The 24,459-nt window shown below is 45.3% G+C and overlaps 1 protein-coding gene and 1 long non-coding RNA gene across 2 annotated transcripts in view; one reads left to right on the top strand and one right to left on the bottom strand.

Annotated features, from left to right (window-relative positions):
* The window catches only part of LOC138681534 (uncharacterized), a 100,552-nt gene extending 84,960 nt beyond the window's left edge, over positions 1-15,592 (bottom strand). Inside the window, exon 1 of the long non-coding RNA XR_011321925.1 lies at positions 15,529-15,592. This is a non-coding gene — a long non-coding RNA (uncharacterized lncRNA). The remainder of the gene's footprint in view (positions 1-15,528) is intronic.
* The window catches only part of TTC27 (tetratricopeptide repeat domain 27), a 630,563-nt gene continuing 621,509 nt past the window's right edge, over positions 15,406-24,459 (top strand). Inside the window, exon 1 of the mRNA XM_069769113.1 lies at positions 15,406-15,660. The gene's annotated coding sequence lies outside the window, so the exon portion shown is untranslated. The remainder of the gene's footprint in view (positions 15,661-24,459) is intronic.

Genomic DNA, 24,459 nt, shown 5'->3' with positions numbered 1-24,459 from the left:
CCGATACCATCCGATACCGATACTTTCAAATATCGGAAGGTATCGCTCAACACTAGTGATAAGCATGAATGAACTTGAAGCCCCACTTCTGAACAGAAAAGGACACTGCAAAGGTAAGCTTAACCCCTTAGTGACAGAGCCAATTTGGTACTTAATGACTGAGCCAATTTTTACAATTCTGACCACGGTCACTTTATGAGGTTATAACTCTGGAACGCTTTAACGGATCCCGCTGATTCTGAGACTGTTTTTTTGTGACATATTGTACTGCATGTTAGTGGTAACATTTCTTCGATATTACTTGCGATTATTTATGAAACAAAAACGGAAATATGGCGAAAATTTTTAAAATTTTGCAATTTTCAAACTTTGTATTTTTATGCCCTTAAATCAGAGAGATATGTCACGAAAAATAGTTAATAAATAACATTTCCCACATGTCTACTTTACATCAGCACAATTTTGGAAACAAAATTTTTTTTTGTTAGGGAGTTATAAGGGTTAAAAGTTGACCAGGAATTTCTCATTTTTACAACACCATTTTTTTTTTTTTTTAGGGACCACATCACATTTGAAGTCATTTTAAGGGGTCTATATGATAGAAAATAACCAACTGTGACACCATTCTAAAAACTGCACCCCTCAAGGTGCTCAAAACCACATTCAAGAAGTTTATTAACCCTTTACGTGCTTCACAGGAACTGAAACTATGTGGAAGGAAAAAATGAATATTTAACTTTCTTTTGCAAACATTTTAATTCAGAACCATTTTTTTTTATTTTCACATGTGTAAAAACAGAAATGTCACCATAAATTTTGTTATGCAATTTCTCCTGAACACGCCAATACCCCATATGTGGGGATAAACCACTTTTTGGGCGCAACGCAGAGCTTGGAAATGAAGGAGCGCCCTTTGACTTTTTCAATGCAGAATTGGCTGGAATTGAGATCGGACGCCATGTCACGTTTAGAGAGCCCCTGATGTGCCTAAACAGTGGAAACCCCCCACAAGTGACACCATTTTGGAAACTAGACCCCTTAAGGAACTTATCTAGATGTGTGGTGAGCACTTTGAACCCCCAAGTGCTTCACAGAAGTTTATAACGTAGAGCCGTGAAAAAAATCGCGTTTGTTTACACAAAAATGATCTTTTCGCCCACAGATTCTTATTTTCACAAGGGTAACAGGAGAAATTAGACCACAAAAGTTGTTGTGCAATTTCTCCTGAGTACATCAATACCCCATATGTGGGGGTAAACCACTGTTTGGGTGCACCGCAGAGCTTGGAAGAGAAGGAGTGCCGTTTTACTTTTTCAATGTAGAATTGGCTGGAATTGAGATCGGACGCCATGTCGCGTTTGGAGAGCCCCTGATGTGCCTAAACAGTGGAAACCCCCCACAAGTGACCCCATTTTGGAACCTAGACCCCCCATGGAACTTATCTAGATGTATGGTGAGAACTTTGAATGCCCAAGTGCTTCACAGAAGTTTAGAATGCAGAGTCATGAAAATAAAAAATATTTTTTTTTCCACAAAAAAGATTTTGTAGCCAAGTTTTTATTTTTACAAGGGTAACAGGAGAAATTGGACTCCAAAAGTTGTTGTCCAATTTAGTACGCTGATGCCCCATATGTTGGGGTAACCCACTGTTTGGGCGCACGGCAGAGCTCAGAAGGGAGGGAGCACCATTTGACTTTTTAAGCGCAAAATTGGCTGTCGTGTTTGGAGACCCCCTGATGTACCTAAACAGTGGAAACCCCCCAATTCTAACTCCAACCCTAACCCCAACACACCCCTAACCCTAATCCCAACCCGATCCATAATCCTAATCACAACCCTAACGATAATCACAACCCTTACCCCAAAACAACCCTAATGTCAACCATAATCCTAATCAAAACCCTAAATCCAACACACCCCTAATCCTAACCTCAACCCTAACCCTAATCCCAATACACCCCTAATCCAAACTCTAACCTTAACCCTAATCCCAAACCTATCCCTAATCCCAAGCGTAACCCTAATGCCAACCCTAATCCAAACCCTAACCCCAACTCTAACCCTAACTTTAGCCGCAACCCTAGCCCTAAATTTAACCCTAACTTTAGCCCCAACCCTATGGCTTCTTTCACACTTGCGTCGTTTGGCATCCGTCGCAATCCGTCATTTTGGACAAAAAACGGATCCTGCAAATGTGCCCGCAGGATGCGTTTTTTGCCCACAGACTTGTATTGCTGACGGATCGTGACGTGCACTGGATCAGTTGCAGGGCCGGCATCAGCACCCGGCGTACTGGGGTAAATGCCGGGGCCCTGAACAAATTGGGGGGCCCACTCATGGCCGGGATACCAGGGAGCCCGGGCTGCTCCTCCAGCAGCTTCGCCACTACTTGAGCTCAGCCGTCACTTAAATAAACATGGCCGCGCACAGTGCACTCTGCAGCGATGTCTCTGCTTCTGCTATTAATGACGCGGCCGGGCGGACACACAAGCAAAGTTAAAGGCACAGTGTCTGCCTGACCGCATCATTAGTAACAGACACAGCTGCAGCGTGCAGTGGGTGGCCATGTCTGTTTAAGTGACGGCCATTGATCAAGCAGCACTCCCTCCATATCTACATGCCAGAGGAGCCTGATGGGTGACAAGCCTGGGGGAGGTGAGTGAGGCTTGTGTGTTGTGTCTGTCTGTATGTCTGTGTATGCCTGTATGATGTGCATATCTGTGTAGATCAGCGTGTTTGACTGTACATATTTATGTATTTTTGTGAATTTGTCTTCAAATATATGTATGTAAATATCTGCGTATTGTGTGTGTGCGCGCATGTCTGCGTATTGTGTGTGTGTGCGCGCATGTCTGCGTATTGTGTGTGTGCGCGCGCATGTCTGCGTATTGTGTGTGTGCGCGCGCATGTCTGCGTATTGTGTGTGCGCGCGCATGTCTGCGTATTGTGTGTGTGCGCGCATGTCTGCGTATTGTGTGTGCGCGCATGTCTGCGTATTGTGTGTGTGCGCGCATGTCTGCGTATTGTGTGTGTGCGCATGTCTGCGTATTGTGTGTGTGCGCGCATGTCTGCGTATTGTGTGTGTGCGCATGTCTGCGTATTGTGTGTGTGCGCATGTCTGCGTATTGTGTGTGTGCGCATGTCTGCGTATTGTGTGTGTGCGCATGTCTGCGTATTGTGTGCGCATGTCTGCATATTGTGTGTGTGTGTGCATGTCTGAGTGCTGTGTGTGCATGTCTGCGTACTGTATGTGTATGTCTGCGTATTGTGTATGTATGTCTGCGTATTTGTGTGTGCATGTCTGCATATTGTGTGTGTGCATGTCTGAGTGCTGCGTGTGTGTGTGTGCATGTCTGAGTACTGTATGTGTGTGCAGCATGTCTGAGTACTCTATGTGTATGTCTGCGTATTGTGTGTGTGCATGTCTGCATATTGTTTGTGTGTGAGTGCGCATGTCTGCGTACTGTAGATGTGTGTGTATGTCTGCGTATTGTGTGTGTGCATATCTGCCTATGTGAAGGATGAGGGGGAAGGCTAGGCCCTGTGTAATATATCTATATTTCTCCTCCGTATCTGTGCATCATGAATCGTGGTATGTGGGCCCACTGAGACTCTTTTGCCCGGGGCCCACAAAATCCTGGAGCCGGCCCTGATCAGTTGTGTTTTGGCGGACCGTCGGCACAAAAAAAATCGTTCAATGTAACTTTTTTTGTACGGCGCGTCCGCCATTTCTGACCGCGCATGCTTGGCTGTAACTCCGCCACCTCCTCCCCAGGACATAGATTGGGCAGCGGATGCGTTGAAAAACTGCATCCGCTGCCCACGTTGTGCACAATTTTCACAACGTGCGTCGGTATGTCGGGCCGACGCATTGCGACGGCCCGTACCGACGCAAGTGTGAAAGAAGCCTAACCCTATATTTAGCCCCACCCTAACCCAAAATTTAGCCCTAACCCTAATTTTAGCCCCAACTGCTTTCTCCTGCCGGCCGGCAGATGGCGACAGATGGCGGGCGCACTGCGCATGCGCCCGTCATTTTGTTTCCCAAAGAAGACGCCGGCGGGCAGAGAGGACGCAGGAGGACCCAGGGACACCGGTAAGTATAATAGGCTCCCCGAATCCCCCTAGTTATCTGTCCTCTGATGTGCGATCACATCAGAGGACAGAATTACACACCACTTTTTTTTTTTGCGATCGCCGGTAAAGTTAATTACCGGCGATCGCAAAACAGGGGTCGGTAAAAAAACCCCCAAATCATGTTCTCTGGGGTCTCGGCTACCCCCGGCAGCCGAGACCCCAAAGATCCTCCCGGTGCCGGCCGGCGGGCGCACTGCGCATGCGCCCGCCATTTTTTTGCCGGAAAAAGATGGCGGCGCCCATCGGGAGCCACGAGGAGCACCCGGGGAGACAGGTAAGTATTGGGGGGCTATCTGGGATCCCATTTCTCTGTCCTCTGATGTGCAATCACATCGGAGGACAGCGAAGTTAAAAGGGAAATCGCTTTTTTTTTTGGCGATCGCCGGTAAATGGTTAATTACCGGCGATCGCAAAAGTGGGGTCGGTAAAAATCCCCCCTAATCATGTTCTCTGGGGTCTCGGCTACCCCCGGCAGCCGAGACCCCAGAGAAAATCAGACTCTGGGGGGCGCTATTTACTTTTTCCACAACGCCGTTAATCAACGGCGCTGTGGTTTAAGTACCCTTAACTGCCACCGTTAAAAGGCGTATCGGCGGTCGTTAAGGGGTTAAAATCAATGAATTGTTTACATAATAGAATTGATCATCAGGGTTTAGGGACAGCAAGCGCTATACAGGGAAGAGAGCTGGCAGTTGCTGACTCTCCCCCTGTGCAGTGCTTATGACGGTCACTACTGAGTAGTTCTCATTCATTTTGAATGAGGGCAGCGCTGCAGTATCTCGAGACTGCCACTACACATTAAATTAATTCTGTGACCCGAGTGAAACACTCGAAGAAGATAGAAGGGATGGAAAAGGACAGAACAGTGAGTTCTGAAAATGAAATCCTTAAAGTGTGGAATTCTCTGCCAAATAATTTTAAGTCAATAAAAGCACTCGTGATTGCTTTACTTACTCTCTCTTTGAGTCATCATATTCTTGTGAGCAGCTGTTTTCAGCTTTGAATTATATAACATCTGACACCAGAAACAGACTAAGGCTGGTGTCACACTTGCAAATGCAATTTAAGAAACTCAATCGAGTCTCTCGCCTCAATAACCGACACTGCTGCCGACACTCTGGACCGGAGCATTCCGCTGCATAGAAATACATGTAGCCGCACACTCCGGTCCCGAGTGATGGCATCAGTGCCGGATATTGAGGCAAGAGAGTCATGCGAGTTTCTCGCATTGCAGTTGCAAGTGTGACACCGGCCTACCAGATGACATGAGTGCTCCATGTGTTGCTCTCAAACTTACAAAGTATTAGCCAAGGGTAGACAAGTAATCAGCATTCATGCAACAGCAAAAATCCATTAATTGTTCAAAAGCATTGCAAAAGTTAAAGTTCTGCTATTCAGGTTAAATTGCCCTGTTGTAATCAAAACACCCCTTGACAAAGCCATAGCAAAACATGCATTAGGGACTCACTCCGGGTCGTGGCATCTGTATTTTTTGTTAAATGTATGTTATGTACCCGATACTGTTGATTAACGGCATGCTGATTCATAGATTGTATTATGTTTAGACATGTACTTCCTTGTTTCAGCTCATGTCTAGCTGTTTCTGAGATTGTTAGTTTACTTTTTTTATACACTTGGACTTTTGTTGTGATATATAGGAATTTGTATACCATATTTTTCCTATTCAATTGATTACTCTTAGTATGATGCTAATGATGTATTCCAGATTCCTGGAGTTTTTTTGCTTAGATCTCCTCTCCATTTATATTTTGTCTGTTTATTATTGTATTTAATAAAGTTTTTCTATATTTTATGGAACTTTGTACTCCAGTGTGTTCCATTGATAATTTAAATTGCATTGTTGGCACTTCATGATACATAATTGGGTTTTAGGTTGCAGTTTGGGCGCTCGGTCTCAGGTTCAGCATCACTGCCATTTACTATACAATAATTAAAAGTTATAGTGAATATGACCGCACTACTTAGATTGGATTTTTTTAGCTTTACAGCGACAGTTACTTTTTTATATATATAAAAAAAAAATAAGGTGCAGTCATACTCCTTGTCAACCTAAATGACATATTGCTTAACTACACTGCTCAAAAAAATAAAGGGTACACTAAAATCCCACATCCTAGATATCACTGAAGTATTCCAGTTGTAAATCTTTATTCATTACATAGTGGAATTTGTTGAGAACAATAAAACCTAAAAATGATCAATGAAAATCACAACTAATATCCTACAGAGGTCTGGAGTTGGAATGATGATCAAAATCAAAGTGGAAAATGAAGTTACAGTCTGATCCAACTTCAGTGGAAATGCCTTAAGACAAGGAAATGATGCTCAGTAGTGTGTGTGGTATCCCTCGTGTCTGTATGACCTCCGTACAATGCCTGGGCATGTTCCTGATGAGGGGGCAGATGGTCTCCTGAGGGATCTCCTCCCAGACCTGGACTAAAGCATCCACCAACTCCTGGACAGTCTGTGGAGGAATGTGACGTTGGTGGATGGTGCGAGACATGATGCCCCAGATGTGTTCAATAGGATTCAGATCTGGGGAATGGGCGGGCCAGTTCATAACTTCAATGCCTTCATCTTGCAGGAACTGCTGACACACTCCAGCCACATGAGGGCCAACCGCTCCAGCATATGGTCTCACAAGGGGTTGGTTTCTAACCGTTTGTGCAGACACATGCACATTTGAGGCCTGCTGGAGGTTATTTTGCAGGGCTCTGGCAGTGCTCCTTGTGTTCCTCCTTGCATAAAGGCTGAGTTAGTGGTCCTGCTGCTTGGGTTGTTGCCCTCCTACGGCCCCCCTCCACGTCTCATGGTGTACTGGCCTGTCACCTGGTAGCGCCTCCAGCCTCTGGACAATACGCTGACAGACCCAGCAAACCTTCTTGCCACAGCTCGCATTCATGTGCCATCCTGGATGAGCTGCATTACCTGAGCCACTTGTGTGGGTTGTAGAGTTTGTCTCTCTCATGCTACCACGAGTGTGAAAGCACAACCAACATTCAAAAGTGACCAAAACATCAGCAAGAAAGCATTGGTACTGAGAAGTGGTCTGTGGTCCCCACCTGCAGAACCACTCCTTTATTGAGTGTGTCTTGATAATTGCCAATAATTTCCATCTGTTGTCTATTCCATTTGCACAACAGCATGTGAAATTGATTGTCAAACAGTGTTGCTTCCTAAGTGGACAGTTTGATTTCACAGAAGTTTGATTTACTTGGAGGTATATTCTGTTGTTTAAGTGTTCCCTTTATTTTTTTGAGCAGTGTATATGGCAACTTCAAAACAGGGCAATGGTACTACGTTCAACAAGAGTTCAGAGCCATATAAAGATATATATTAAAAATGAATCAACCCAAATTGAAGCCAATTTTTTAAATTTTAAGCTTCCTATTTCTGTTATGCTGCAATCAAAAAGAGTAAAAAAACGGATTATTCTTCCCCGGATAGTAGACTGAAACAGAATTATTGTAGCACTTTTTGGGAAAAGTGCAAAAATAATATTACATGAAATAGATTAGCTGAGCTACTTAATTGTTTCCTTTCCTATTATTTTGGTAAAGTCACAGAAATCTAAATGATGAAAAATTACATTCCTTTAAAGTATACAGTATAATTTTTTTTTTTTTTTTTTTTACAAAAGGTTAGCTTCCCAGCTCTACAAACAGTAATGCAATTCAGTTTTCAATTCTCTTTCGTGATAAGAAAATGTATGATTTAAGAAAAATTTAGGCAGCTTGCTAAATTAAATTAGCCTTGTGTGTGTCCTTTTGTGTTTGATATTACAATAGCAGCAGACTTTTAAGTTCTTTAATGTTTAATCATTTTTTTTTTATTAAGTCAGACTTTGTGTTCGGTAGTGCTTTATGGTTAGAGAAAGTACAGTATATAAAGCAAGTACTCAGAGAAGAAAGACACAATGTATTTACTCTACTCTACAGTAAGCTTTGGGGATTTAGGCTTCAATTCATTAAGGGTGTATTACTTTTGGCGTTTAAAGGAGGTAGCATGGACAGGACAAGGTGGGATGGGTGTAGGAGGCTATGCCCATACATCAACTTCATGAAAAGAGTGGCATAAGATACTATAATGGGTAACCTACCACTTATAGTAATCTGTCTCTGGTAGATCGAACAATTCATCTCTAGTGATGCAAGGAGTTCTTGTCACCTTGCAGTAATCTATTATGATTAAAAAAAGCACAGTGGCAAAAAAAGTATGAATAAATATGCCTAATGATCCAGTGGTTTAACACTATCACTGTGCTAGTAATGAGATGAATTATCCATTGCATCCATTTGATTTGCATGTAATCCCTTCCCACCCTATGAGGTACTATTATGACATTAGCAGGTGGGATTTAACGTATATGCAGTGCCCAGGGGGGAACTAGCTGTAATTAGTAATGCCACAGGCGGGATTGTGGCGTGCTAGCCCTGTGTCACTCACAACTTTACAACGAGAACGACAGCGATCCGTGACGTTGCAGCGTCCTGGATAGCGATCTCGTTGTGTTTGCCACGCAGCAGCGATCAGGATCCCGCTGTGACATCGCTGGTCAGAGCTAGAAGTCCAGAACTTTATTTTGTCGTCAGGTCGGCGTGATTTGTCATGTTTGACAGCAAAAGCAACGATGCCTGCAATGTTTTTTCATGGAGCTAACAACCAGCGAGAACGATAAGTACGTCACTGGATCGCTCCTGCATCGTTCAGTTGTTGCCGGTGTTTGACGTCTCCTAGCGACCTAAACAGCGACGCTGCAGCGATCGGCTCGTTGTCTATATCGCTGCAGCGTCGCTTTATGTGAGGGTACCTTTAGTGTGTGCGCAGTTTTAAGGATGAATGCTGGCAATGGTATTAACGTAATTAAAAGTGAGTCTTTACTGTGTTCACTTCAAAATACATATAGTCCATAGCGATGGTATCACATTCTTTCATACAAGCTTGAAATATTAGCTAGCAAGAGAGATGCTCAGTGTGACTGTTAAGATGGAATCCTCCCAGTTAATGGCTTAAATAAAGTTATCGGCTGACTGACGGTTATATACTAGGTTACCATCTTAATTCACAGTCCTTCAGTTATATTACTATCAAGGATGGGCCTAGATAGTTTGGTTCACTGTGGAAATAGTGCTCACTGCTTACTCACGATTAAGTCCTGATACGGGTCTCTGTCGCAGTAGAAGATGCAGTAGAACATGAGGCACTCACGCTGGCAGAACCATTAAAGACGTGGAGTGTAGCAGAAGAGCCCTTAACTCAGTTGCCCTTAGCAACCAATCAGATTCCACTTTTCATTCTTCACAGACTCTTTGGAAAATGAAAGTTGGAATCTGATTGGTTGCTAAGGGCAACTGAGTCAGTTTCACAGATCCAATTTTCACAGATAAATCTCCCCCAAATCTGTTTTCTTTTCAGATAATTCAGATAACCCATAATGGCAAATAATTTAAATACAGATCAAAGAAAATGGATTTTAAAAGAGTATTGGAAATCTCAAAATGCTGAAACAGAGCAAATTGGGTTGAAACATTTGGTACTCATGCCCCAAAGAGACAAACCATTTACTGCATTCGTGACAAATTCGATGCCACTGGCTCAATCCTTAATGCTTCAAAAACTGGTCGACCAAAAACAGCCTGTACAGAAATAAATAAACAGCTTGTTGCTGAAACATTTGTTCAGAGTCCAAAAAAGTCCACCAGAAGAGTCTCTTTAGAATTGGGAATTTCACGAGCTTCAATCATTCAAATCCTGAAATCTATTGAGTAGTAAGCTTATAGTCCACATCTAATTCATGGTTTATTGGAGGATGATCCAGACATTCGGCTGCAATTTTGTGAGATTATGCTTAACAAAATTGAAGAAAATCCAGTCATTTTAGATAACATTATGTGGAGTGATGAAGCTTCTTTCAAATTATCTGGCAATATTAACAGACATACCGTATGTACTCGAGTATAAGCCAACCCGAGTATAAGCCGAGACCCCTAATTTTGCCACAAAAAGCTGGGAAAACTTAATGAATCGAGTATAAGCGTAGGGTGGAAAATGCAGCAGCTACCGGTAATTGTCAAAAATAAAAAGGTACAAATAAAAGTAAAATTAATTGAGACGTCAGTAGGTTAAGTGTTTTTGAATATCCATATTGAATCAGGAGCTCAATATAATGCTCCATACAGTTCATGATGGGCCCCATATAATGCTCCATACAAAATACGCCCCATATAATGCTCCATACAGTGTATGATGGGCCCCATAAGATGCTCCATATTAAAATATACTCCATATAATTCTGCACAGTGTTCTGTTCTCTGGCTCCACTTCATCTCCTCTTCCTCTCACTGTCGGGTACCTCATGCCTCAGTCCTTGGCCCCCTTCTGTTCTCTCTCTACACGGCCCCAATTGGACAGACCATCAGCAGATTTGGCTTTCAGTACCATCTTTATGCCGACGACACACAACTATATACGTCATCCCCTGACCTTACCCCCGCTGTACTACAGAACGCCACTGACTGTCTGCAGTCTCCAACATCATGTCCGCTCTCTATCTGAAACTCAACCTCTCCAAAACTGAACTTCTTCTGCTCCCGCCATCTACTAACCTCCCTAAATCTGACATTTCACTCTCTGTGGGTGGTACCACAATAACATCCCGGCAGCAGGTGCGCTGTCTGGGTGTTATGTTTGACTCCGATCTCTCCTTCACCTCCCATATACAATCTCTTGCCTGCTCGTTCCGCTTACACCTAAAGAACATCTCTAGAATCTGCCCTTTTCTCACCATGGAAACAACAAAAACCCTCACTGTCGCCCTGATCCACTCCGACCTGGACTACTGTAATGCTCTAATTGGCCTCCCCCTTACTCGACTTTCCCCTCTCCAGTCTATCCTTAATGCAGCAGCCAGGGTCGTCCATCTGGCCAATCGTTACTCGGACTCGTCCGCTCTTCGCCAGTCGTTACACTGGCTGCCAATTCATTACAGGATACAATTTAAAGTACTTGTTCTCACCCACAAAGCTCTCCACAGTGCGGCACCCCATACATCTCCTCCCTCATTTCTGTCTATCGGCCTAACCGACCGCTGCGCTCTGCAAATGACTTTCGACTAACCTCTGCACTAATCCGTACCTCCCACTCCCGACTCCAAGACTTCTCCCGTGCTGCACCAATCCTCTGGAATGCTCTACCCCAAGATATTAGGACCATCCACAATTTGCATAGTTTTAGGCGCTCGCTCAAAACACATTTGTTCAGAGCGGCCTATCACATTCAGTAATCAGTCATTTTATGTTTGTGTGTGTGTAAGCCCACTCACTATCTCCATCTATCCCCCACCCCTGAAGATGGCTGGACCATCATTGTAAATACACACCTGTACTTTGCATCTCCCCCACCTCATTGTAGATTGTAAGCTCTCACGAGCAGGGTCGTTTTATTTCGCTTTAATTATTGTATTGTTAACGTTGTTACTGTTTGTTTGAAACTGTTAAACTGTAAAGCGCTGCGGAATATGTTGGCGCTATATAAAGATTATTATTATTATTGCACAAATGTTGATTATGACCACACAAGATGCTCCATAGAGACATTTGCTCCATACAATGCTGCACAAATGCTGATTATGGCCCCATAAGATGCTCCATAGACACATTTGCCCCCATATAATGCTGCACAAATGCTGCTTATAGCCCATAAGATGCTCCATACAAATATTTGCCCCATATAATGCTGCACATGGCCCCATGAGATGCTCCATAGAGATATTTGCCCCCATATAAAGCTGCACATGGCCCGATAAGATGCTCCATAGAGATATTTGCCCCCATATAACACTGCACATGGCCCCATAAGATGCTCCATAGAGATATTTGCCCCCATATGCCATTGCTGCCTCTCGTCACTCAGGCCCCAGCACTTGCTATACTCACCTTTCTCGATCCACCGTCGGTGCCGCTGTGTCTTCCCCATCCTCCGCACTGACGCTCAGGCAGAGGGCGGTGCACAGACTAATCGAGTCATCGCGCCCTCTGACCTGAGCGTCACTGCCGAAGACAGAGCGGTGCCAACGGTGGATCGTGGGACAGGTAATGAATATGCGGCTCCACCCCAATGGGAGTGGAGTCAGGTCCATATTCATTACTGTAATGAGTGGTACCATGTGACCGCTCAATACAGGAAGAAGCTGTCAGCGCCTGGAGAAGCAGGGACCGCGCCAGGAGCAGGTGAGTATTATTAGACAGCTGCCGCACCCCCTCCCCTGCCGACCTCTGGGAGTGACTTGAGTATAAGCCGAGAGGGGCAATTTCAGCCTAAAAAAATTCTTAGCTTATACTCGAGTATATACGGTAATTGTATTTACTGGTATAATGAGAACATGCATTTAACATTAGAGCAACAACTAAATGAGCCTGGTGTCAATGTTTGGGGTGGTATTTCAAGTTTTGGTGTTTCTGGACCATTTTTTTTATGGAACAGTCACAGATAAGTATCTCGAAATTCTAATGAATCAAGTTGTTCCCCAGTTACAGCAACAGCCTAATTCAAATGACCTTTATTTCCAACAAGATGGGGCCCCTCCACATTTTTCAATAGTAGTCCGCAGTATCTTGATGAAACATTTCCCAATAAATGGATTGCCGAAGAGGCCCACTTGATTGGCAGGCACGTTCACCAGACTTGACCCCAATGGATTTTTTCTTTTGGGGAGTACTCAAGGACAAAGTTTATAGTTGAAAACCAAAAAGTGTCAGTGATTTAAAAAATTACATAAGAGATGCATTTCAAGAAATTAATACCCAAAGAGACTTGTGCAAAAATGTTTGTCGAAGTGTTAAGGTACCGTCACACTAAGCGACGCTGCAGCGATGCCGACAACGATCCGGATCGCTGCAGCGTCGCTGTTTGGTCGCTGGAGAGCTGTCACACAGACAGCTCTCCAGCGAGCAACGATGCCGGTAACCAGGGTAAACATCGGGTAACTAAGCGCAGGGCCGCGTTTAGTAACCCGATGTTTACCCTGGTTACCAGCGTAAAAGTAAAAAAAAAAAACAAACACTACATACTTACATTCCGCTGTCTGTACCTCGGCGCTCTGCTTCTCTGCCCTGTGTAAGCACAGCGGCCGGAAAGCAGAGCGGTGACGTCACCGCTCTGCTTTCTGGCCGCTGTGCTTACACAGGGCAGAGAAGCAGAGCGCCGAGGGACAGACACCGGAATGTAAGTATGTAGTTTTTTTTTTTTTTACTTTTATGCTGGTAACCAGGGTAAACATTGGGTTACTAAGCGTGGCCCTGCGCTTAGTTACCCGATGTTTACCCTGGTTACCAGCGAAGACATCGCTGAATCGGCGTCACACACGCCGATTCAGCAATGTCAGCAGGAAGTCCAGCGACGAAATAAAGTGCTGGACTTTCTGCTGCGACCAACGACATCACAGCAGGATTCTGATTGCTGCTGTGTGTCAAACTGAACGATATCGCTAGCCAGGACGGTACCTTAAGAGGCAGACTTAAAAGCTATGCAAATTGTGATGGAAAACAGTTTGAGCACCTGCGTTGATAAAATTTAAGGGCTTTTGTATTATTGTTCAGAATAAAATTTAATTGTCAATGTTATGCTTGTGTTAGTAAATATAATTTTATATATAAAATCAAAATAAATGTTACTATTTTCTGTCCACCTAGTTTTGGACCACCCTGTACAGCTCCGGCAAAAATTAAAGAGACCACTGCAAAATGTTCAGTTTGTCTGATTTTTCTCTTTATAGGTATATTTTTGAGTAAAATGTAAATTTCAAAGCAATAAATTTTGTATTTTTTTCTGATAAAGAAAAATGGTCAAAATGAAAAAAAAAAATCCCAGTGCTTACAGACCTCAAATAATGCAAAGAAAACACGCTCATAATAATTTAGAAACAACAATACTAATGTTTTAACTCAGGAAGAGTTGAGAAATAAATATTTTGTGGAATAATCATGATTGTTAATCACAGCTTTCATGCGTCTTGGCATGCTTTCCACCAGTCTTTCATCCCGCTTCTGGCACAAAAATGTAAGCAGTTCTTCTTTGTTTGATGGCTTGTGACTATCCATCATCCTATTTATTACATTCCAGAGGTTTTCAGTGGGGTTCAAGTCTGGAGATTGGGCTGCCCATGACAGGGTTTTGATGTGGTGGTCTTAATTTTTGCCGGAGCTGTACTACCTCACCATTACAGCAGTTGGGTTGTGCGGGCTTAGTAGCTGAGCCCCTACTTGAAGTGTGAGCGCCAGTAATTACAGACCGCAGACACTCTGCTGTAACTGCTGGTTCAGTGCTAACACTAATCCTCTCAGTTGAACCTTTTAGATGCTGCAGTCGATAGTGGCCACTTCATCTATCTAGATGGTTGACAGAGGGAGAATGTGATCATGAATAAGGGTGCCGAGCACATCAAAAACATGTTGATTTCTAAATTATAGACTATAAATGCATGTCAAATTATTTTAATAATGCGCTAATAAAGCTGAAGAGTTTTTACTCCGTTGAGCTGGATCTCCTGACTATTTATCTGATTGTTGTTGTTTCTGAGAGTGAGGTATGCTCCGAAATTGGTGTCTATCCTTGTGGGATGCACTTACATAGTGATGGGCAGCCCACCTAATTAACAGTATGGGTGTCACTAATAGGCTGTAAGCCAGACATTGTGTGCTGCATGTGTGTTTGGTGCCTTATCCATGTGCACTTATAACACTAGACAATCCCCACTCACTATGGTTGATGTGTGAGCCGATGTTCCATCAGTAGTTTGCACCTGTGCTACCTCCACCTGCCAAGGCTGATGGTGTCCGATGCAGCAAGTTGTCAGCTATAGTGGACAGCCCACAGCTGCTGGAGTGTCTCCTGTATGGGGGGCTATCCTCATATCTCAGGTCACGCAGAGACCTATTGTCGGTCATTAAGGGGTCGCCGCCCCCATCCATAGCACTCTCTATAGGCGGTGTATACAGCACAGCTATTCCCAGCAGTCATCACCGACCCTACAGACAGGAGACGCCATACTGGATCGGGAAGAACAACGGACCCCGGTAGCAAAGCAACAAGACCCCGAGGGAGGTGACCGGCTGTAACAGACATTCTCTGCCTGCAGCGCCCGTCCTGGTATCGGGGGGCGCCACAGCTTCCTACTGCCGGCTCTGGAGCGTAACGTCAGCCAAGCTTACATCCACTGACATCAAGCAGGGCTGGGACAGCGGGACCTCTGCTTCCACATGGGATAACTGCAGCCTATACGCCGCGGCCTGTGCTCAGTGACGGCGGAGCTCGCCCTGTCAGCCGGACGTGTACACCTGGGACACTGCGCACACTTCCACCACCTCAGCTTACCCGCGGCTGTACTCTGGAGATAGAACTTCACTGCGCGTGCGCCCTCTGCTGGGCTCACATGACCGCTCCCAGCGTGCTCTGCGGCAGTGTCATGGCGGCGCACTGAAGCAGGCGAGCAGCACATGTGTACAGGTGAGAGTCATCACAGCTCCTCACACAGGCCTGGTGCTGATGGACTGACAGCTGTCCCGACATCCGTCACTACTGTCACGACATTTCTTTCTATAGATTTCTGATCCATCCTTTTTGTGTATCATTATAATTGATCTGGTACGGTCATCACAGCCCTCCACCATGGACATGGTCTGCTACTTGGGGAGTTTTGCTTTAATGCCTGTGAGACGTATCCCGCTATAAACTTCATAACGATTAGACACGGGCTGTTACACAGTGGCTGAGGTGTATTCCCCACCTGACGTATTCCTTCCCTGGTGTATTTCCCCCCTGGCGTCCACCCCCCCGGCGCATTCCTCCCCCCTGGCATATTCCTTCCCTGGCATATTCCTCCCCCCCTTCCCGCCCGGCGTATTCCTCCCTTCCCTGGCATATTCCCCTCCCCCCAGCATATTCCTCCCCCACTGGCGTATTCCTTAACCCGGCATATTCTCCCCCTGACGTATTCCTCCCTGGCGTATTCCAACCCCCCCTGGCATATTCCCACCCGCCATATTCCTCCCCCCCCAGCATATTCCCCCTGGCATATTTCTCCCCCCCCCCCAGCATATTCCTCCCCAACTGGCGTATTCCTTACCCCGCCGTATTCTGCCTCTGGCGTATTCCAACCCCCCCTGGCATATTACTCCTCCCCAGGAATATTTCTCCCCCCCCAGCTGGCATATTCCTCACCTCCACAGAGAAAAAATATATATCTATGGGGACATCTATCTTTAACAAATTCACAGAAACAAAAAAAATCCCCAGTGTAAACTAGATAAAAATATCTTTATTAGTTAGTTTTAAAACCTATCAAAAACAATAATAATAATAATAAGTGCACTTAACGTAAACTGTTATGCTGTGCTATCAGGCAACACAGTCTGCAGTAATCAGCGCACATACAGTGATATGGCAATAACCCAAAAACAATAGAACAAGCTCTGAGACGTGGAATCTCTGCAGACTGCAATACCTGAACCTATCCTCACACAACTAAAAGCAGCAGTGGATTGCGCCTAACACTACCTATGCAACTCGGCACTGCCTGAGGAGCTGACTAGCCTGAAGATAGAAATACAAGCCTGACTTGCCTCAGAGAAATACCCCAAAGGAATAGGCAGCCCCCCACATATAATGACTGTTAGCAAGATGAAAAGACAAAACGTAGGAATGAAATAGATTCAGCAAAGTGAGGCCCGATATTCTAGACAGAGCGAGGATAGCAAAGAGAACTATGCAGTCTACAAAAAACCCTAAAGCAGAACCACGCAAAGGGGGGCAAAAAGACCCACCGTGCCGAACTAACGGCACGGCGGTGCACCCTTTGCGTCTCAGAGCTTCCAGCAAAAGAGAATAGCACAGCTGGACAGAAAAAACGGAAACAAAAACAAAGAAACACTTATCTAGCAGAGCAGCAGGCCACAGGAAAGATGCAGTAGCTCAGATCCAACACTAGAACATTGACAAGGAGCAAGGAAGACAGACTCAGGTGGAGTTAAATAGCAAGGCAGCCAACGAGCTCACCAAAACACCTGAGGGAGGAAGCCCAGAGGCTGCAATACCACTTGTGACCACAGGAGTGAATTCAGCCACAGAATTCACAACAGTACCCCCCCCTTGAGGAGGGGTCACTGAACCCTCACCAGAACCCCCAGGCCGACCAGGATGAGCCACATGAAAGGCACGAACAAGATCTGGGGCATGGACATCAGAGGCAAAAACCCAGGAATTATCCTCCTGAGCATAACCCTTCCATTTGACCAGATACTGGAGTTTCCGTCTAGAGACACGAGAATCCAAAATTTTCTCCACAATATACTCCAATTCCCCCTCCACCAAAACAGGGGCAGGAGGCTCCACAGATGGAACCATAGGTGCCACGTATCTTCTCAACAACGACCTATGGAATACATTATGTATGGAAAAGGAGTCTGGGAGGGTCAGACGAAAAGACACCGGATTGAGAATCTCAGAAATCCTATACGGACCAATAAAACGAGGTTTAAATTTAGGAGAGGAAACCTTCATAGGAATATGACGAGAAGATAACCAAACCAGATCCCCAACACGAAGTCGGGGACCCACACGGCGTCTACGATTAGCGAAAAGCTGAGCCTTCTCCTGGGACAAGGTCAAATTGTCCACTACCTGAGTCCAGATCTGCTGCAACCTGTCCACCACAGAATCCACACCAGGACAGTCCGAAGACTCAACCTGTCCTGAAGAGAAACGAGGATGGAACCCAGAATTGCAGAAAAATGGAGAGACCAAGGTAGCCGAGCTGGCCCGATTATTAAGGGCGAACTCAGCCAACGGCAAAAATGACACCCAATCATCCTGGTCAGCGGAAACAAAACATCTCAGATATGTTTCCAAGGTCTGATTGGTTCGTTCGGTCTGGCCATTAGTCTGAGGATGGAAGGCCGAGGAAAAAGATAGGTCAATGCCCATCCTACCACAAAAGGCTCGCCAGAACCTCGAGACAAACTGGGAACCTCTGTCAGAAACAATATTCTCAGGAATGCCATGCAAACGAACCACATGCTGGAAGAACAAAGGCACCAAATCAGAGGAGGAAGGCAATTTAACCAAGGGCACCAGATGGACCATTTTAGAAAAGCGATCACAGACCACCCAAACGACCGACATCTTTTGAGAAACGGGAAGGTCAGAAATGAAATCCATCGAAATATGTGTCCAAGGCCTCTTCGGGACCGGCAAGGGCAAAAGCAACCCACTGGCACGTGAACAGCAGGGCTTAGCTGTTGTGAGTTCTGTTTTTGGGCTCCCTCTGGTGGTTACTGATGGTACTGGGTGACTTGTCTTTCCTGGGTCTCTGGGTTCCACCTGTTCCATCAGGATATGGGAGTTTCCTATTTAACCTGGCTTTGCTGGCATTTCCTCGCCGGTTATCAATGTATCCAGTGTGTCTTGTTACCTCTGCTCCCTGCTCCTAGAATCTTCTGGTCAAGCTAAGTTTGGATTTTGGTGTTTTGCTTTATTTGGTTTTTAGTCCAGCCTGCAGATATGTGATTATTGCTGCTGGTTGCTCTAGTGGGCTGAAATTGCTCCTCATGTACCATGAGTTGGCACATGAGTTCAAGTAATTTCAGGATGGTTTTTTGAAGGGTTTTTCGCTGACCGCGCAGTTCACTTTTGTATCCTCTGCTATCTAGCTTTAGCGGGCCTCATTTTGCTGAAACTGTTTTCATACTGCGTATGTGCTTTCCTCTCATTTCACCGTCATTATATGTGGGGGGCTGCTATTTCTGTGGGGTATTTCTCTGGAGGCAAGAGAGGTCTGTGTTTCTTCTAATAGGGGAAGTTAGATCTTCGGCTGGAGCGAGACGTCTAGGATCATCGTAGGCACGTTCCCCGGCTACTTTTATTTGTGTGTTAGGTTCAGGGTCGCGGTCAGCTCAGGTTCCATCGCCCTAGAGCTTGTTTGTATCTGTGCTTGTCCTTTAGTGATCCCCTGCCATTGGGATCATGACAGTATAACCGGCCCACAAAGTGTTAATTGTATTGGCTGAAGTAGGAGGATAAGTAGTCTGAGGAAGTTTTTTTTTTTTTTTTCCCTCAGAGTTTGCTGCCTAGCCTTATTGCAGCCTGGCTACTTCCTCCTCCTCTTAATCTTTGAATGGCTCTGATCCCAGCTGTTTATCATGGACGTCCAGAGTTTGGCTTCCAGCCTGAATAACCTTGCCGCTAAGGTTCAAAATATACAGGATTTTGTTGTACATGCTCCTATGTCTGAACCTAGAATTCCTGTCCCAGAGTTTTTTTCTGGAGATAGATCTCGTTTTCTGAATTTTAGGAACAATTGCAAGTTGTTTCTTTCTTTGAAATCTCGCTCCTCTGGAGACCCTGCTCAGCAAGTAAAGATTATTATATCTTTCCTGCGGGGTGACCCTCAGGATTGGGCATTTGCATTGGCACCAGGGGACCCTGCGTTGCTTAATGCGGATGCGTTTTTTCTGGCATTGGGTTTGCTCTATGAGGAACCTAACCAAGAGATTCAGGCTGAAAAAGCTTTGTTGGCCCTCTCTCAGGGGCAAGATGAAGCAGAAATTTATTGTCAAAAATTTCAGAAGTGGTCGGTGCTTACTCAGTGGAATGAGTGCGCCCTGGCTGCAAGGTTCAGAGATGGCCTTTCTGAGGCCATTAAAGATGTTATGGTTGGGTTCCCTGCGCCTACTGGTCTGAATGAGTCTATGACTATGGCTATTCAGATTGATCGGCGTTTACGGGAGCGCAAACCTGTGCACCATTTGGCGGTGTCGTCTGAACCGTCACCTGAGATAATGCAATGTGATAAAATTCAGTCCAGAAGTGAACGGCAAAATTATAGGCGGAAAAAAAAGTTGTGCTTTTATTGTGGTGATTCAGCTCATGTTATATCAGCATGCTCTAAACGCACAAAAAAGGTTGATAAGTCTGTTGCCATTAGTACTTTACAGTCTAAGTTCATTCTGTCTGTGACTCTGATTTGTTCATTATCATCCATTTCCGTTGATGCCTATGTGGATTCAGGCGCTGCCCTGAGTCTTATGGATTGGTCATTTGCCAATCGCTGTGGGTTTAGTCTGGAGCCTCTGGAAGTCCCTATTCCTTTGAAGGGAATTGACTCTACACCTTTGGCTATGAATAAACCTCAGTACTGGACACAAGTGACCATGCGTATGACTCCTGTTCATCAGGAGGTGATTCGCTTCCTGGTACTGTATAATTTGCATGATGTCCTAGTGCTTGGTCTGCCATGGTTACAAACTCATAATCCAGTCCTTGACTGGAAATCGATGTCTGTGTTAAGCTGGGGTTGTCAGGGGGTTCATGATGATGCACCTCCGATTTCTATCGCTTCATCTACTCCTTCTGAGATTCCTGTGTTTTTGTCTGACTATCGGGATGTTTTTGAGGAGCCTAAGCTCAGTTCGCTTCCTCCTCACAGGGATTGCGATTGTGCTATAAATTTAATTCCAGGCAGTAAATTTCCTAAAGGTCGTTTGTTCAATCTGTCAGTGCCAGAGCATACTGCTATGCGGGATTATGTTAAGGAGTCCTTGGAAAAGGGACATATCCGTCCATCTTTGTCCCCTTTGGGAGCAGGTTTTTTTTTCGTGGCCAAAAAAGATGGTTCCTTGAGGCCTTGTATAGATTATCGTCTTTTGAATAAGATTACCGTAAAATATCAGTATCCTTTGCCATTGTTGACTGATTTGTTTGCTCGCATTAAGGGGGCTAAATGGTTCACTAAGATTGATCTTCGGGGTGCGTATAATCTTATACGTATAAAGCAAGGTGATGAGTGGAAAACCGCATTTAATACGCCTGAGGGCCATTTTGAGTATTTGGTAATGCCTTTCGGACTTTCTAATGCTCCTTCAGTCTTCCAGTCCTTTATGCACGATATTTTCCGTGAATATCTGGATAAATTTATGATTGTGTATTTGGATGATATTTTGGTTTTTTTCTGATGACTGGGAGTCTCATGTTCAGCAGGTCAGGAAGGTGTTTCAGGTCCTGCGGGCCAATTCCTTGTTTGTAAAAGGCTCAAAGTGTCTCTTTGGAGTCCAGAAGATTTCTTTCTTGGAGTATATTTTTTCCCCTTCTACTATTGAGATGGATCCCGTCAAGGTTCAGGCTATTTGTGACTGGACGCAGCCTACATCTCTTAAGAGTCTACAGAAGTTCTTGGGCTTTGCTAATTTCTATCGTCGTTTTATAACTAATTTTTCTAGTGTTGTTAAGCCTTTGACGGATTTGACTAAGAAGGGTGCTGATGTTGCTAATTGGTCTCCTGCGGCTGTGGAGGCCTTTCAGGAACTTAAGCGCCGGTTTTCTTCTGCTCCTGTGTTGCGTCAGCCAGATGTTTCGCTCCCTTTTCAGGTTGAGGTTGATGCTTCCGAGATTGGAGCGGGGGCGGTTTTGTCACAGAGAAGCTCCGATGGCTCAGTGATGAAGCCATGCGCGTTTTTTTCTAGAAAGTTTTCGCCGGCTGAGCGGAATTATGATGTTGGTAATCGGGAACTTTTGGCCATGAAGCGGGCATTTGAGGAGTGGCGTCATTGGCTAGAGGGTGCTAGACATCGTGTGGTGGTCTTGACTGATCACAAAAATTTGATTTACCTTGAGTCTGCCAGGCGTCTGAATCCTAGACAGGCTCGTTGGTCACTGTTTTTCTCTCGTTTCAATTTTGTGGTTTCATACCTGCCAGGTTCAAAGAATGTGAAGGCGGATGCTCTTTCTAGGAGTTTTGTGCCTGACTCCCTTGGAAATTCTGAGCCCTCTGGTATCCTTAGGGATGGGGTGATTTTGTCTGCTGTCTCCCCAGACTTGCGACGTGCTTTGCAGGAGTTTCAGGCGGGTAAACCTGATCGTTGTCCGCCTGAGAGACTGTTTGTTCCGGATAATTGGACCAGTAGAGTCATCTCCGAGGTCCATTCTTCTGCGTTGGCAGGTCATCCTGGAATATTTGGTACAAGAGACTTGGTGGCCAGGTCTTTTTGGTGGCCTTCCTTGTCGAGGGATGTGCGTTCTTTTGTGCAGTCTTGTGAGGTTTGTGCTCGGGCTAAGCCTTGCTGTTCTCGGGCCAGTGGATTGTTGTCACCTTTGCCTATCCCGAAGAGGCCTTGGACGCACATTTCCATGGACTTTATTTCGGATCTCCCTGTCTCTCAAAAAATGTCCGTCATCTGGGTTGTGTGTGATCGCTTTTCTAAAATGGTTCATCTGGTACCCTTGCCTAAGTTACCTTCCTCCTCTGAGTTGGTCCCTCTGTTTTTTCAGAATGTGGTTCGTTTGCATGGGATTCCTGAGAACATCGTTTCTGACAGGGGATCCCAGTTTGTGTCTAGATTTTGGCGGACGTTCTGTGCTAAGATGGGCATTGATTTGTCCTTTTCGTCTGTATTCCATCCTCAGACGAATGGCCAGACTGAACGAACTAATCAGACCTTGGAAACTTATTTAAGGTGTTTTGTTTCTGCTGATCAGGATGACTGGGTTACCTTTTTGCCGCTGGCCGAGTTTGCCCTTAATAATCGGGCTAGTTCTGCTACCTTGGTTTCTCCTTTCTTTTGTAATTCGGGGTTTCATCCTCGTTTTTCCTCTGGTCAGGTGGAGCCTTCTGATTGTCCTGGAGTGGACATGGTGGTGGATAGGTTGCATCGGATTTGGAGTCATGTGGTGGACAATTTGAAGTTGTCCCAGGAGAAGGCTCAGCAGTTTGCTAATCGCCGTCGCCGCGTGGGTCCTCGACTTCTTGTTGGGGACTTGGTGTGGTTGTCTTCTCGTTTTGTTCCTATGAAGGTCTCTTCTCCTAAGTTCAAGCCTCGGTTCATCGGTCCCTATAGGATCTTGGAAATTCTTAACCCTGTGTCGTTTCGTTTGGATCTCCCGGCATCGTTTGCTATTCATAATGTATTCCATCGGTCGTTGTTGCGGAAGTATGAGGTACCTGTTGTTCCTTCGCTTGAGCCTCCTGCTCCAGTGCTGGTGGAGGGAGAATTGGAGTATGTTGTGGAGAAGATCTTGGATTCTCGTGTTTCCAGACGGAAACTCCAGTATTTGGTCAAGTGGAAGGGTTATGGTCAGGAGGATAATTCTTGGGTGGTTGCCTCGGATGTTCATGCTGATGATTTGGTTCGCGCTTTTCATAGGGCTCATCCTGGTCGCCCTGGTGGTTCTCGTGAGGGTTCGGTGACCCCTCCTCAAGGGGGGGGTACTGTTGTGAGTTCTGTTTTTGGGCTCCCTCTGGTGGTTACTGATGGTACTGGGTGACTTGTCTTTCCTGGGTCTCTGGGTTCCACCTGTTCCATCAGGATATGGGAGTTTCCTATTTAACCTGGCTTTGCTGGCATTTCCTCGCCGGTTATCAATGTATCCAGTGTGTCTTGTTACCTCTGCTCCCTGCTCCTAGAATCTTCTGGTCAAGCTAAGTTTGGATTTTCCTGTTTTGGTGTTTTGCTTTATTTGGTTTTTAGTCCAGCCTGCAGATATGTGATTATTGCTGCTGGTTGCTCTAGTGGGCTGAAATTGCTCCTCATGTACCATGAGTTGGCACATGAGTTCAAGTAATTTCAGGATGGTTTTTTGAAGGGTTTTTCGCTGACCGCGCAGTTCACTTTTGTATCCTCTGCTATCTAGCTTTAGCGGGCCTCATTTTGCTGAAACTGTTTTCATACTGCGTATGTGCTTTCCTCTCATTTCACCGTCATTATATGTGGGGGGCTGCTATTTCTGTGGGGTATTTCTCTGGAGGCAAGAGAGGTCTGTGTTTCTTCTAATAGGGGAAGTTAGATCTTCGGCTGGAGCGAGACGTCTAGGATCATCGTAGGCACGTTCCCCGGCTACTTTTATTTGTGTGTTAGGTTCAGGGTCGCGGTCAGCTCAGGTTCCATCGCCCTAGAGCTTGTTTGTATCTGTGCTTGTCCTTTAGTGATCCCCTGCCATTGGGATCATGACACTTAGCCCTAGCACAAATCCCACAGGACTGCACAAAAGCACGCACATCCTGTGACAGAGATGGCCACCAGAAGGATCTAGCCACTAACTCTCTGGTACCAAAGATTCCTGGATGACCAGCCAGCACCGAACAATGAAGTTCAGAGATAACTTTACTAGTCCACCTATCAGGGACGAACAGTTTCTCGGCCGGACAACGATCAGGTTTATTAGCCTGAAATTTCTGCAACACTCTCCGCAAATCAGGAGAGATGGCAGACACAATGACTCCTTCCTTGAGGATACTCGCCGGCTCAGATAACCCCGGAG

This window comes from Ranitomeya imitator, chromosome 5 (genome assembly GCF_032444005.1).
Source record: "Ranitomeya imitator isolate aRanImi1 chromosome 5, aRanImi1.pri, whole genome shotgun sequence".
Taxonomy (NCBI): domain Eukaryota; kingdom Metazoa; phylum Chordata; class Amphibia; order Anura; family Dendrobatidae; genus Ranitomeya; species Ranitomeya imitator.
The sequence above is the reverse complement of the archived record's forward strand: the minus strand, read 5'-3'. Positions and strand labels throughout refer to the sequence as shown.